Genomic DNA, 14,309 nt, shown 5'->3' with positions numbered 1-14,309 from the left:
TTAATGGTTATGCATTTGGCGCCCTGTGCCTTGTATACTTTGCAAATGCACGCAGTTTACAAGTATATCGTAACGCTCAGCACTTATTCCTTCTCTCCCTGTCGCGGTTGCTGTGCTATACATGCATCGCCGGCGCCCAGCCAAAGTGCGCAAGGAACGGCTGTTGCGCAGTGAAGAGGAATCCCCCGTGGCCTCCTCCTTCCTTCGGTCTGGCTGCTCGCTCTAACCCGTAGATCCGAACTTGTGTGTGGCTTCTTTGCCCCTTGTGCAAACCACAAGTTCATCTCTATGGGTCTGAGTTGGCTGATGTTCTCTTCGGACCCTGCCCCAAGAAATGGACAGCGGCGACCACCAGAACGGCACTGCAGGAGTGCCGTGGGCCTGCCTTCTTTCACGTGGACTGAACTGGTTAGCCTGAAGCATGGACAGGGCCCGCATATACTGGGACGATCTTTGTTCGTTTGGTTTTTGGAAATATATCACCCGCGCCGTGCGCTCATTGGCTAGAGTCAGCGGAAGTGAGCGTGATCATTTAGACGGGCGGGCAGGCGGGCAAACTTACCGTATAGGCATGATACTGCAATGAAAGACTTCCAGAAATGGCTGACGCATAAGGTATAGCAATACGCGGAGTTCGATCGGCGACACTGCGCATTTGAACTGGGTTTGGGTTTTTATGCAGGATGTACTTTGGGTCCCCTACTTCGCTAACTTCGAACAGTTGAATGCGTTCACTGGCTGCACTTCACACGTGTCGATTTACATACATCAGGTGGTTGGTTCCGTTTTCTGCACTAAATATTAGCGTTAGCCGCTACGTTATGCCATGCGAAAGCATGCTGTGCCGCAGGAAATAGAAATCCACGTTTTTTTAGCGGTCGTTGCGCAGGTTTCGGACGCCCTTGGTGTACGCCTAGCGTTCAGCTCGATGTGATAGGATATGCTATACGGGTGAGGCTGAAAGTGATCGTACCAGAATATATATGGCTTTAGGGCTTGCATACGGATAGGGCTTGGCATAAAGCTTCCGAATAACGGCGTTAGCACATTTCGATGGTGTTTTGAACTATCGTGATCCTCAGGCGATGGTCGCCGGCGTCGGAATACATGGGTGCAATTCTTTTTCAGGACATGTACTTCGTCGATCTGGAACAGCGCCTGCAGCCCTGCGGTCCATGTGCCCGCTCACTGCGAGTCCTCAACTAACGTTGGAACTCTTCAGACTGGTCCAAAAGGAGGTAGGGCTGTAGCAGAACCTCTCTCTGTCTCTATCACTTGCAAAGTAATAAGTTGTGCTCAAGCACAACTTACATCTTCACGCCCGCCCCATCCCAGCCATCCGTATTGATTCGTTAAGCCCCTCCACCACCACCCCTTTTTTTTTTTCTTTCTTTCTTTCCTTCCAGAAGACCACGCTCGCGTCTTCGGTACTCGAGCGTGATTTACCACTTTTCGTGTAAAACCACTTTCGTATTCCTGGTCACTGCCGTATAGCGGACTCATTCTGCCAAGGAAGTGAATGATGTCTGGATACAATAATGGGAAAATTTCCATCACTCGAGCGGTGACAACTATAGGAGTGTCCCAAACGTGGCACGTCTCGAAAACTATTGCCAGTGGTATGAGCGTTGGTCGCGCATGTGGTTCCTGTCAAACGTGGGCAAAAGACTAGCCGAAATGTGTGCACTTGTCTGAAGCAGTAAATGTATTCGTGCAGTTATGAGGCTTGCGGGATATTTAGTTGCGCATTGAAAAACCCTACATGGTCGAAATTTGGGGAAACTCTCCACTCTTTCATAGCCGATGTGTTCGTTTGGGATGCTAGGATCAATCAATCAATCAATCAATCAATCAATCAATCAATCAATCAATCAATCAATCAATCAGGCCTGCAGCGCTTTTCTTGAGATTGGTGGTCTATCAGACTAGTGTGTGAAATTCAAATGTGTGTAACAACGTGGATGGGTAGTGTCTTGGAGATGACTCGGCATACTACGGTAAATCGTAACACGAGATTGTTGAGACTATGCCTAATGCGTCAGGTTTGGGTCCCCTTGTAGTCGTGCGTTCTCACCTCCTGCACACCGACCCGCAAGGGGCACTATATAGCACGCTCGCTTCGCGCCATTCTTGCCGCGCCGAGCGCGGTACTTCCTTTCGCGGCATTACGTGTACCTGTGCAACGCGGACACCGCGCCATATAGCTGTCTGCTGCAACGCACACGCATTCCGGGCATTGCCTTTGTTTTTGTCGACCTCATCCTGTCTCGTCGACATCCGCGAAACTGAGCGCGCGCGTCTCGTGGTGGCTGCGGTGATGTCAGTCTCGCGACGCTTCCCAGAATGAGCGCGCAGCGCCGTCCTCGGATTGAGAAGCGTGTGACGCCGCTCTCCGGCGGCGTTCCTCTGCACGTGCAGCGTAATTTATTTATTCAAATTTTTCTTTCTTTCTTTCTTTTTTCCTGTGGAGCGTGTGCCACCGTTGTTGTGCGCGACCGACTCTGTGACCTGAGTCACGCGCTTGACAGGTGTCAGTGGCCTTCCCCGTGTGTGTATGCGAGCGCGCGCATGTGTGATTCACCGGGCAGCGAAAAGTCAGTCGCACGCGACCGTCGAAGACACTTTTCGACAGCGCAATGCCGCGGGCATTTTGCGGCGATGCCGTCACCGGGAGGTGAAAGACATCGACGGAGCCCGAGTCTGCGTGGCTTCGCAGTTGTGAAGCGGAACGGGTCCGTCAACGCCTGTGTATCCGGGTGACGTCAGGGCAGAAGTTCACCAGCTAGTGTCGACCTGTAGGTTGTGCACTACTATGCGCGCCCGATATACGGTGCGTTTGTTTCTCGTCGCTAGTCTAGACGCGGTGAGTAAAATGTACACTTGGTGTCATGACGCGGGTATACACTGACTTCCTGTTATCGGCGCGTTCGGAGAAAGTGCTTTTGCTCTACTTCTCGCTAACCTGCAGAAATGTGTAAATACCACAACCTAACGCACGGTTCATTGCGACACTTCACGCGTGGGCAAAATTTGAACTGGCTATAGGTGGTAATATCAGGTTGGAAAAATGTATGTAAAACAAAAGAAGAAAAGAAAGAGACTGCTGCTCTAAATATATAGACTCGCCATAGTGCCTTCCGAATGCTTCTTTTCTGGCGTTGGTTGCGGAGTTATACGGCCATCATTTGCATCGCAGGCAATGAAATTTGGTGTCTTCTAAAATACGTCGCACAGCCGTGTCGTTTTACACAAAGCCGTGGTCGAGGCGGTTTCGGGAAAACTCAATTATAGTTCACACATACAGTTTGGGCGTGTATACGAGAAGGTTACGCACGTTCATGGGCACGCGTTGCTTTATTCTTCTGGCGCGTACTTCTGCTAGAAAGAATCACTACACGAGGGCTTCATCCGCATCCAAAAGACGGCGAGGAGGTTGACTGCGACCTTCACCCTCTTTCTTTTTACTAATATTTACTAACACAGGCGAAGAAAGCGCAGCAGCCTTTTGAAAAGCGCGATACACTTAAGAGCGAGTCTTTCGTTTTCTTTTTTGTTCGTTGCTCGACCACCTCTCCGACGAGAGGGAGTTTAACCTGCCAGGTTCTTTTTTACCGTTTACGAGAGGGGGAATAAAGAGCGCCCGCTTCCGCTGCTTCGTTTCGGAGATTGAGTGATTTGCGGGCGTTGCCAGCGCTGCGAGCGGAGCACCCCCCGCCCCGACAAAGCTAAGTGAGCTAATGAGACAGAACAAACAAGGGGAAAGTCGAGAAAAGAAACGCGCTCGAAGAGACGTCTTGAAAAATCGCGAACAGATGGGCTGACGCTTTTTGCGAACTGTAAAGCCGAGAGAAAGATGGGGGCAGGGGTCGTTCTCGGTTAGCGGGAGCGGGAAAGCAATGATCGCGGCTCCGAAGAAGCGCTTGTTCGTGCAGCAGGGACGTGCGACGACGACGCAGCCGCCCGACAAGCCTCCTCGCGGCGGCACTCTCCCTCGCGCTCTCTTTTCGACAGGTGGCGTGTGTTGCAGTCGCCGAGCGGGGTGATGGCCGGTCGCGCCCTCTGTCGTCATTACGTCGTACTCGTCATAATTTACAGTGCAATCTAATTGCTATTTGCACTCCGTCGGGGCGCGTCCCTTCGTGGAAACAATGAATATCACTCGGCGTGGCGGAGAAAACAGATCGCGCGTCGCTGCCCGCGGAGGATGGGGAGAGGATGGTTGCGAAGGGAGGGGAGAGGGAGGCGGCCGCTGGTGTAACGTTGCACTGCTGCACGTACATTGCCGGACCACCGGCCGTGCAAAATGTGCGCTGTGCGGACCGGGGGGACGAGAAGAGGGCTCATTAGTTTTGCCTTTTAAAGCAGTGAAAGGGACGGAGGGGCGTCAGCTTTCCGTGGCAAGTGCTTGCTGCTCTGTGCGTGGCTAGGACGAAAGTGTTGAGATAACGCACATGGAGAAGAGAATTACAAAACAAAACAACAGCGTTCTCATGTTTTGAACATCAGGCCTACGTGCCTTAATGGCCGCGTTACGCTGTCTTGTGGTGGGCTGGCTGACCCGTGCGCCCGGGAGGTTGCTTCATACGTTTAAGTACGGAGTGTCACGGTGGTTGCGTCCCTGCGGCTCCACCAGGATGCTCAAGCGGATAATGTACTGAATGCTGCGAGCGCTTTCATAAATGCAGTGCGGACGGCATGGCGTACGTGTCTAATAGTGTTGAATAACATAGATCCGGTGTGCATGTTTGCATTCGGTGAGGTGTGTGGAAACGCGTAAATATATTAACCCAATATCGTGCTGATGCGTCCAAGCCTAGCTAGTCCAGCTGATATCACAAGTCCGGCGGCATGCCTACATATATATTATCACGAAGGAAGTGGCAATCACTAAATATATTTTGAGCGCCAGTCACTATGGTAATCCCTGATGTAAAAAGGCTGACAGCTCCAAGGCTATGAGCAAAACTCGGCAAATCACCTCACAGGGCTCGATCTCACCTAATCCTCTCATTCGACTTGACAAATTGACTCAGACTCTTTTGATGACGTTGAAGGATCTTCAGGAAGCCGCATAACTTTAAGTGGCCGCCAGCCAAGTCATGTTAACTGCATTACTGATCGATGTTCACGGTTGATCTTCAACCTCATTTCACGTGCATATCCAGCTTTTCTGGACACGTACCAACTAGCGCCCCAAGCGGCCCCGGCACGAAGCTAGCGCGTTTTCAATGGAACGAGCGGGTTTTTCGCGAATAACAAAAGCTGCAGGTCGATTATCAAAAAACGCAGGTGACAGACGTGTTCTGGAAGACAATCCACACGAGCCAAGTGCAGTGATCACTCTATGGCACGTAAGAATTTTGTTCCCACAGCGGTTAAAGATTTAGCAATGGAAGCCTATGGAAACGACGAAAATTTGTACTCCATTTTCGAGGCAAGAACCGCGGCTGTGATTACACTACGGCTTCTATCGCAATACGCAGTGCAGCGTATGTAGTCCGGAGACTCAGCTTTCGACTGATGCCTAGCTCGACTCTCCACACACGGCGTAACACTGTTCCCAAAAGCGTTTTTTGTAACACTGTCGTGAAAATTTACGTGGTCTCTATAAAAAGACGTTCGTACGCCTGCGCGAACCCTTGGAAGCCGTGGCCGAGCGGTAGAATTGCGCGCACCTTTAGTCACGCTTCGCGGTGGCCACGGTTCGATTCTCGCTTCGGTCTTCTTTTTTTTTCCGCATAGGACCTAGTTTTGTAGTCTCTCACTAGATGGCAGAAACACAAAACCCCAACATTTGCTTTCGGTTCTGGTTTTTCAGCGGCGCAGTTTTTTTTTACAGCCGCATAGGACTTAGTTTCATAGTCTCCCACCAGATGGAAGAAACACAAAACTCATGATTTGCTTTCGGTTCTGGTTTTCCAGTCGTTCTCTTGAAATATTATGTTTTCTATTTTTCCTTCCTAAAACACAGCAATGTCGTGTTCATTTGTTAGGTCATCGCATTTATGAAGGTTTTATTCATTGGACATCATAACTAGAAGCTTGCGCAAAGCTTTGTGCTACGCAAAAAAAAAAACTTTCGTGCTCTGTAGCGTGGCACCTGGGAGAACAAAATGGCCATTCTTATTGCGTCCTTCTGGAAGGTGCGTTTTCTTCGACTTTCCCATGTCTTTAATACTCCGAGCGAATGAGGTCAACCTGGGCCACAATGCCACCCGGTGGCCAGTGCCATTCCTACGCAACATTCGTGCGGAACAAAGTGTCTGCTAAGCTGAGTCGCTGCCCGAACGTTAATTATTTCTAAAGATTCATCCAATTAAGAAATGCACCAAATAGGAGATGTGCAGCGTGTGGATTAATAGCTACTGGTAATATGTCCCCTACAGCCAAGTGGTATGAATCCGTAGGTGTGGCCGTAAAAAAACAATTTGAATAAATGTCCCGTGCTGTGTCTGCCCCGGTCGCTCTACAGAGAAGCTAGCTTGGCTAGCCGTCAGTATTTAGGATCAACATATGGCGTCACTCGTTCGGTGCAGTTGCTTTTAATGCGAAGCATTCTTTGGTGAGTGCCCCAGTGATCTGGTAGCAAAATCGTGCGAAATCGTGTCTGTAACGCCAAAAAACTTGACGCATTTCCCATATGAATACATAGGTCTTTATAAAAGGGGGTGTGGTGGCCAACTTGAAATTGGAAGTGGCGTCAGCACAAATTTGGCCGTGATACAGGGATTGGTCAAGTTGAATGTGGTAGTGATATGGGAGTGGCCCAACCTAAATTTGGGGTGAAATGGTAGTGAGCCAAGCTGAATGTGAGGCTGATATGGGGGTGGCTCAACCTAAATTTGAGGTGATATAGGGGTGGGCAAGCCTAAGTTTGGGGGAATATGGGGGGTGGGCCATCCTGGATTTGGGGAGGATACGGGGGTGGGAGAACCTAAATTTGGGAGAAATATGGGGGGTGGGCCACCCTAACCATGGAGCTGATATGGGGCTGGGTGAAGCTGAATCGGGGGTGATACGGGGGTGGGCTAAACTAAATGTGGGAGTGATTTGCGGTGGGCCATCCTAAATTTGAGGTGATAGAGGGCTGGGCTAGGCTAAGTTTGGGGCTGATATGGGGGTGGGCGAACCTGGATTTGGGGATGATATGGGGGTGGGCCAACCTAAATTTGGGGCTGACATGGGGTCGGGCTAACCTAACCATGGGGGTGATGCGCGGCTGGGCCAAGCTGAATTGGAGGGTAAAATATGGGTGGACTAACCTTAGTTGGTGGGCGATTTGCAGTGGGCCATCCTAAATTTGAGGTGATCGAGGGTTGCGCCAGCGTTAGTTTGGGGCTGATATGGGGATGGGCCAACCTAGATTTTCGGGTGGTATTGGAATGGGCCAATCTAAATTTGGTGGTATTGTGGAGGCGGGCCAATCTATATTTGGGGGTGATCCTACCTAAATGTGGGAGCAATCTCGGGGTCGGCCAATCTGAATTTGGGGGCGATATGGGGGTGGGCCAACGTAAATTTTGAGATGCGTCGGCTCGAAATTTGGAGGACGATTTATGGAAATTCGTCTGTGGACCAACTTGAAAATTAGGGGTGGCCCAATTGAAATTCGGGTTTAAGCCAACTTGAGGTTTAAGGCTGGGCAAAAAGAAAATAGGGCGTGGCCGACTTTAAACTTGAGGGTGGGCCAATTTAAATTTGAGGGTGTGCCAACTTGAAATTTGGGGGTGGGCCTACTTATTGTTTGCGGTGGGCCAATTGAAATTTGGGGGCCTGTTTACGAATAGTTAGACAACACCAGTGGTGTTTCTGCATATTTTTCATCATCGCAAAGTACGTACGTCAATACTTGTTACCTATATCCCTCAAGGTGAGCTACCACTCGAGCCTTCCCAGCCCACTGAGCTAATGATGTCATGGGTGTGCTCTCATCGTGACGACTGCGACGTTCAATGTGGAGATCCACAAAAACAAATCGCAGACCGAGCTGACCATTTCCACACCAATGACATCGCTAACACTACTCGCTCGTGCTAGACGCAACACAAGCTTACAACGATCATAATTAAACTTTCAATCGCACGCTAGTCGACACGTTCTCAATGCAGAATTTCGTCAATCATCTGGATAGAAACCATGCTGGATGTTTTACTGTTATGTTGGGCCGTTTTTCACGAAAGCCTTTCCCACAAAGACAATACATTTTTGAGATTGACGAGGCAAGCTAGTACATAACTCATACGAAGCAAACGTATAAAGGGTTATAGTGATTTCTCAAAAAATATGTTAGGTAAATAAGATTTCAGATAGTATTATTTCGACCGGGCATGACAACGATTTCTTCCCGCCTGTCACAGCGCTTTCACCGAAAACCTTACCATTTTCCTCGAACGCGTTGCCCCAATACTACATGTGCTGAATGTACAAAAGTGCGGTGCGTGGTCACAGCTTCAAAGCCAGTCTATTTTGTGTACTGTTGTTGATATTGTAGAAATGTGGAGTTTTCCTCTTCATAAGAGCACAAAAAGAAAAAAAAAAATATTACAGATAGTAGCTGAGCGCAAAGTACATTGGAAGATCTGAAACCAGCAATTATTTTTAATTTGCGGGTTGGTCTTCCCTGCTGGTAGATTGCTGTCCGATCACTTCAACGAAGTTTGTTTGTGTGCAACTGCAGCAAAAACAAAGATACTACCATTTCATTGCGAGGACCTTTATGCCATTCACACGCACAATAAGGACACCAGATAATTGACAATGTCAGTTTATAAACTGATTTTGTTTTGCTAATTTCAGTGTAGCGTGGTGTCTGCGAACGGAGTATTTTCTTAGTATCAGTCCAGTGTTAGCAGTGCGAAGCAGTTCGGTCTATCATCTCCGTCAGGCCATACTAGCCATTGTAGCGCTTGACTCCAGGCCAAGTGCTAAAAACTTGGTGTGCTTCGTCCTATCCGCAGGTGGTCCATCCATTCTGTTATGGTGGCCTCCTCCTCATTTTAGCTTCACCATCGCGAGAGTGCGCAGAGAAAGGAAGCTTTTTTCACTATCAGCCCCAGCGGGGTTCCACCACTCGTAACTGCTGCAATTTGCAGCAGTTACGGCTGGGCATGCTAACTACATCCTTAGTTTCACAATGGCTCATCATAATCATCATCAGCCTGGTTACGCCCACTGCAGGGCAAAGGTCTCACCCATACTTCTCCAACAACCCCGGTCATGTACTAATTGTGGCCATGCCGTGCCTGCAAACTTCTTAATCTCATCCGCCCACCTAACTTTCTGCCGCCCCCTGCTACGCTTCCCTTCCCTTGGTATCCAGTCCGTAACCCTTAAGAGGAAGCTTTAGCTCGAGTGCTCCTATCTAAATACATGTAAAAGGAGAATTCGTTTTTTTCGGCAACCACTGCACCAAATTTGACGAGGTTTGTTGCATTTAAAAGAAAAACATAAAATCTAGTGACTGTTGGTTTCGAATTTTCGAGTTAGGTCGTCAATTTTTTATTAAAAATTGGCGAAAATCGAAACTTTCCAAAAACGAAACTATCAAGTTTATAACTCCATAACTCAACCACTAAAAATGATAATACACTTCTGTGAATGGCATCTAGTAGCACATCCAAAGCGGACAAAATCGATATGTTGCACATGAATATAAAAAAATGTATTCATAGGGAAATACAACTTTTGCAAAACCGTTGTAACCAACGTAACAAATTCACGTAAGATGGAAAATGACATATTGAATTTGTCCGCTTTGAATGATCTAATGGATGCCGTTTACAGAACCACGATATAAATTCTTTATGCAGATCTATGAATTTGTAAACTTCGTGCTTCTATTTTTTTCAAACGGTCAAATATTTGAAAATCGTTTAAAAAATTCAAGCCTTAAATCGAAATTGCGCTTCCAACAGTCACTAGAATTTAACTTTTTCTTTCAAATGCAACAAATTTCATCAAAATCGGTCCAGGGGTTATCTCATAAAAACGTTTTTGTGTTTTACATGTATTTGGATAGGCCGCGTCGGAGTTTGGCCCGAGCTAAAGCTTCCTCTTAATGACCATCGGTTATCTTCCCTCCTCAATACATGTCCTGCCCATGCCCATTTCTTTTTCTTGATTTCAACTAAGATGTCATTAACTCGCGTTTGTTCCCTCACCCAATCTGCTCTTTTCTTATCCCTTAACGTTAAACCTATCATTCTTCTTTCCATAGCTCGTTGCGTCGTCCTCAATTTGAGTAGAACCCTTTTCGTAAGCCTCCAGGTTTCTGCCCCGTAGGTGAGTACTGGTAAGACACAGCTATTATATACTTTTCTCTTGAGGGATAATGGCAACCTGCTGTTCATGATCTGAGAATGCCTGCCAAATGCACCCCAGCCCATTCTTATTCTTCTGATTATTTCCGTCTCATGATCCGGATCCGCCGTCACTACCTGCCCTAAGTAGATGTATTCCCTTACGACTTCCAGTGCCTCGCGGCCTAATGTAAATTGCTGTTCTCTTCCGAGACTGTTAAGCATTACTTTAGTTTTCTGCAGATTAATTTTTAGACCCACTCTTCTGCTTTGCCTCTCCAGGTCAGTGAGCATGCACTGCAATTGGTCCCCTGAGTTACTATGCAAGGCAATATCATCAGCGAATCGCAAGTTACTAAGGTATTCTCCATTAACCTTTATCCCCAATTCTTCCCAATCCAGGTCTCTGAATACCTCCTGTAAACACGCTGTGAATAGCATTGGAGATATCGTATCTCCCTGCCTGACGCCTTTCTTTATTGGGATTTTGTTGCTTGCTTTATGGAGGACTATGGTGCCTGTGGAGCCGCTATAGATATCTTTCAGTATTTTTACATACGGCTCGTCTACACCCTAATTCCGTAATGCCTCCATGACTGCTGAGGTTTCGACAGAATCAAACGCTTTCTCGTAATCAATGAAAGCTATATATAAGGGTTGGTTATATTCCGCACATTTCTCTATCACCTGATTGATAGTGTGAATATGATCTATTGTTGAGTGGCCTTTACGGAATCCTGCCTGGTCCTTTCTTGACAGAAGTCTAAGGTGCTCCTGATTCTATATGCAATTACCTTAGTAAATAGTTTGTACGCAACGGACAGTAAGCTGATCGGTCTATAATTTTTCAAGTCATTGGCGTCCGCTTTCTTATGGATTAGGATTATGTTAGCGTTCTTCCAAGATTCCGGTACGCTCGAGGTCATGAGGCATTGCGTATACAGGGTGGCCAGTTTCTCTAGAACAATCTGTCCACCATCCTTTAACAAATCTGCTGTTACCTGGTCCTCCCCAGCTGCCTTCCCCCTTTGCATATCTCCCAAGGCTTTCTTTACTTCTTCCGGCATTACCTTTAGGATTTCGAATTCGTCTAGACTATTTTCTCTTCCATTATCGTCGTGGGTGCCACTGGTACTGTATAAATCTCTATAGAACTCCTCAGCCACTTGAACTATCTCATCCATATTAGTAATGATATTGCCGGCTTTGTCTCTTAACGCATACATCTGATTCTTGCCAATTCCTAGTTTCTTTACTGTTTTTAGGCTTCTTCCGTTCCTGAGAGCATGTTCAATTCTATCCATATTATATTTCCTTATGTCAGCTGTCTTACACTTGTTGATTAACTTCGAAAGTTCTGCCAGTTCTGCGCGTGCTGCCACAATGGCTATTGCGCGCAGAAAAAGTAGAGCTGTGGCACGAACCCATGTCAATGCAGATGTAAGTACCTGGAGGGGCTGGGCATGCTAACTTCTGCGCTACGACCCGCCGCCGCCACCTCAGATTTTCTATGCATACCTGCTTCTTGTTTCTATTGCACACGCATGCAGGACAAACGCGGATAAGTAATTCGATTAGATTGGGAAAACGTTTATTGAGCCTGCAGTAAAGCGCGAAGGCGCGCTTCGGACGTGACCTACGTCGTCATCGTATGGTGTTAGGAATGGCCGTACGGGGTGGCAAAGTGCCAGCTTTCAGCCCGCAGCACCTGTTCCAATCCCACCAGACAGTGCGCACTTCAGAGAACTGCGGATGACCGGCAGCCACGTGGCGCGCGGTCAACTCAGGAATGTGGTACTCGGCTGCGCCATCCGAGACAAAGCAGAGTTCTACGAAGCCCTCTGACGTCGGCTCCGGACCCTTTTCCCCTGTGCTTGTGTGCGGCACGTGTTTGTGAGCCCTCCGCCAGAAGGGCTGGTCCACGGGGACATCGAACTATGACGTCGAGCGGAGAGCTTATAAGCAGCGTTTACCGGCTGCTAGAGCGTGCTCGTCGTCGGGAGCTGAGTGCTCGTTGTCATGCTAGAAATGTACTAGTGAGCTGTGTGCTCGTAAGCTGTTTGCTGTATGATAGTCTTGCGGGCTCCATATGGGAGTCGCGCTAAACTGCCAATGTATGTTCCTTAAAATGTTAATATATAAATAAATCCTGCTCGCCTAGTCCTGTCGCCACAAGGTCCTCCCTACGGCTACGACTGCCGACTCTTACAGCGGGTGCTCTGCGAGGATCCCCGCTCGCCGTTGCCGGCTCACCAGGCTCCTGCCTAGCCATCGCCTCGATGACCTGCTCGACGGCCTGTAGTTGTATTTCTTGGTCTTCGCTCCACGTTGCTTCCTCAAGCTGCGGCGGTATATGTCCTGAGTTAGCTTGGCTTGGATGTTTGGGGCAATCCCATAGCATGTGCTCGAATGTGGCCTTCTCCCTGCAGCACGCTCTGCACTTGTCATGGTGGTGCGATTCTGGTTACATCCTATGCAATAGCGCCGGGCTTGGAAGTGTTCTCGTTTGTAGTTACCTGAACAGCACGGCCTGCGACCTGCTGAGCCCTTTGCAGGGCGGCGGGAGAAGTCTACGGGGCAGCCGAAAGCCTTGGTCAGTTCGTTATAGGTGGTCATCCGGTCTTTGGCGCTGAAACACAGCGGGCAGCCATTGCCTTGGGCGCGGTCGGTTAATCCTCGCGCTCGGGCGTGTGCCGTTTCGTTGCGATTGGCATGCTTCTCCGACGCTTGTCCTGCGTGCTCCGGGAACCACTTGATTCGAGTCCTCTTGTCGCGGTATGCCTGTCGGAGCAGGACGCGTGCCGACGTTGGGGCAATTCTTCCTTTGGCGTAGTTCCTCACAGCCTGTCTGGAGTCGCTGAGGATCATGTGGCATTCTCGGGTTACGATGGCCAGGGCGATGGCTATTTCTTCTGCTTCTTCCACTTGCTTGCTCGATGTGCTGGCAGTCGCCCGCACGGAGTCGACCACCGCGATCGCGAAGCAGTTGCGGCCGGCATATTCGGCTGCATCCACGTATCTGGCACCGGTGTCTTCCGCGTGCAGGTCCGTTAGTGCCTTGGCTATAGCGCGTCTTCTGCCTTCGTTGAATTCCGGATGCATGCTCTTCGGCAAGGGGTCAACCCGCGCGTTTCATCGTACGTGGTCGGGGACGGGGCATTTTGGTCCCTGCTGTTCATGATAACCGATGCCTAGACTGCACAGGATCTTTCTGCCGGCCTTTGTTGATGACAATCTTTCCAACTGAGCGGCTCTTTGCGCTTCGATGACCTCGTCGAGCGTGTTGTGTATGCCCAGCTGGAGGAGACGTTTCATGTTGGTAGTTTCAAGTAGACCGAGGGGTGTCTTGTAAGCCCTCCGGATTAGGATGTCTAGCTTGTTCTTTTCGCTTTTCACCCACTTGTGGAAGGCTGCCACGTACACTGGCAGAGTACGAAGGAGTGTATAAGCCTGATGAAGTTTTCCTCCTTCATGACTCCCTTCTTGGTGGTAACGCGCTTGAGCAGTCTGCTGGCATTGGACGCCTCACCCATGCTGAGGGTGATGGTGTCTCCGTTCCTGCCGAGCGCTTCGATCGTCATGCCCAGGACTCGGGTCTTGCTGACCGTTGGTATTGTGTTACCATCCCTGGTGCGGATCTTGATCTTTTCGTGTTTCCTTTGCTTCTTGATTCTGTGCGTTTTGATCGGTTGGTAAAGCAGGAGCTCCAACTTACTTGGGGAGCAACGCAGTCCCGTACCTTCCAAGCTTTCTTCGATCGTGTCGACTGCCGTCTGTGGCGTGGATCTTGTGCGGGCATCACTGCCCCCGTCCACCCACAGCGTAATGTCGTCCGCGTATATCGTGTGCTTCAGTCCTTCAAGCTGGCGTAGTCTTTTGGCAACTTGAATCATAGCAAGAATAAATAGCATGGGTGAGATGACGGAGCCTTGGGAAGTGCCCTGGCTCCCTAATGTCTTCTCGTCCGTCTTCAGGTCGCCGAGTCTGAGCTCCGTCATCTGCCGGTGAGGA

General features: G+C 49.1%; 1 long non-coding RNA gene across 1 annotated transcript in view; it reads left to right on the top strand.

Annotated features, from left to right (window-relative positions):
* The first annotated feature begins 300 nt into the window (after nt 1-300).
* LOC142582759 (uncharacterized) overlaps nt 301-14,309 on the top strand; it is a 42,872-nt gene continuing 28,863 nt past the window's right edge. The window contains exon 1 of the long non-coding RNA XR_012828481.1: nt 301-1,238. This is a non-coding gene — a long non-coding RNA (uncharacterized LOC142582759). The remainder of the gene's footprint in view (nt 1,239-14,309) is intronic.

This window comes from Dermacentor variabilis, chromosome 5 (genome assembly GCF_050947875.1).
Source record: "Dermacentor variabilis isolate Ectoservices chromosome 5, ASM5094787v1, whole genome shotgun sequence".
Classification (NCBI taxonomy): Eukaryota; Metazoa; Arthropoda; class Arachnida; order Ixodida; family Ixodidae; genus Dermacentor; species Dermacentor variabilis.
The sequence above is the reverse complement of the archived record's forward strand: the minus strand, read 5'-3'. Positions and strand labels throughout refer to the sequence as shown.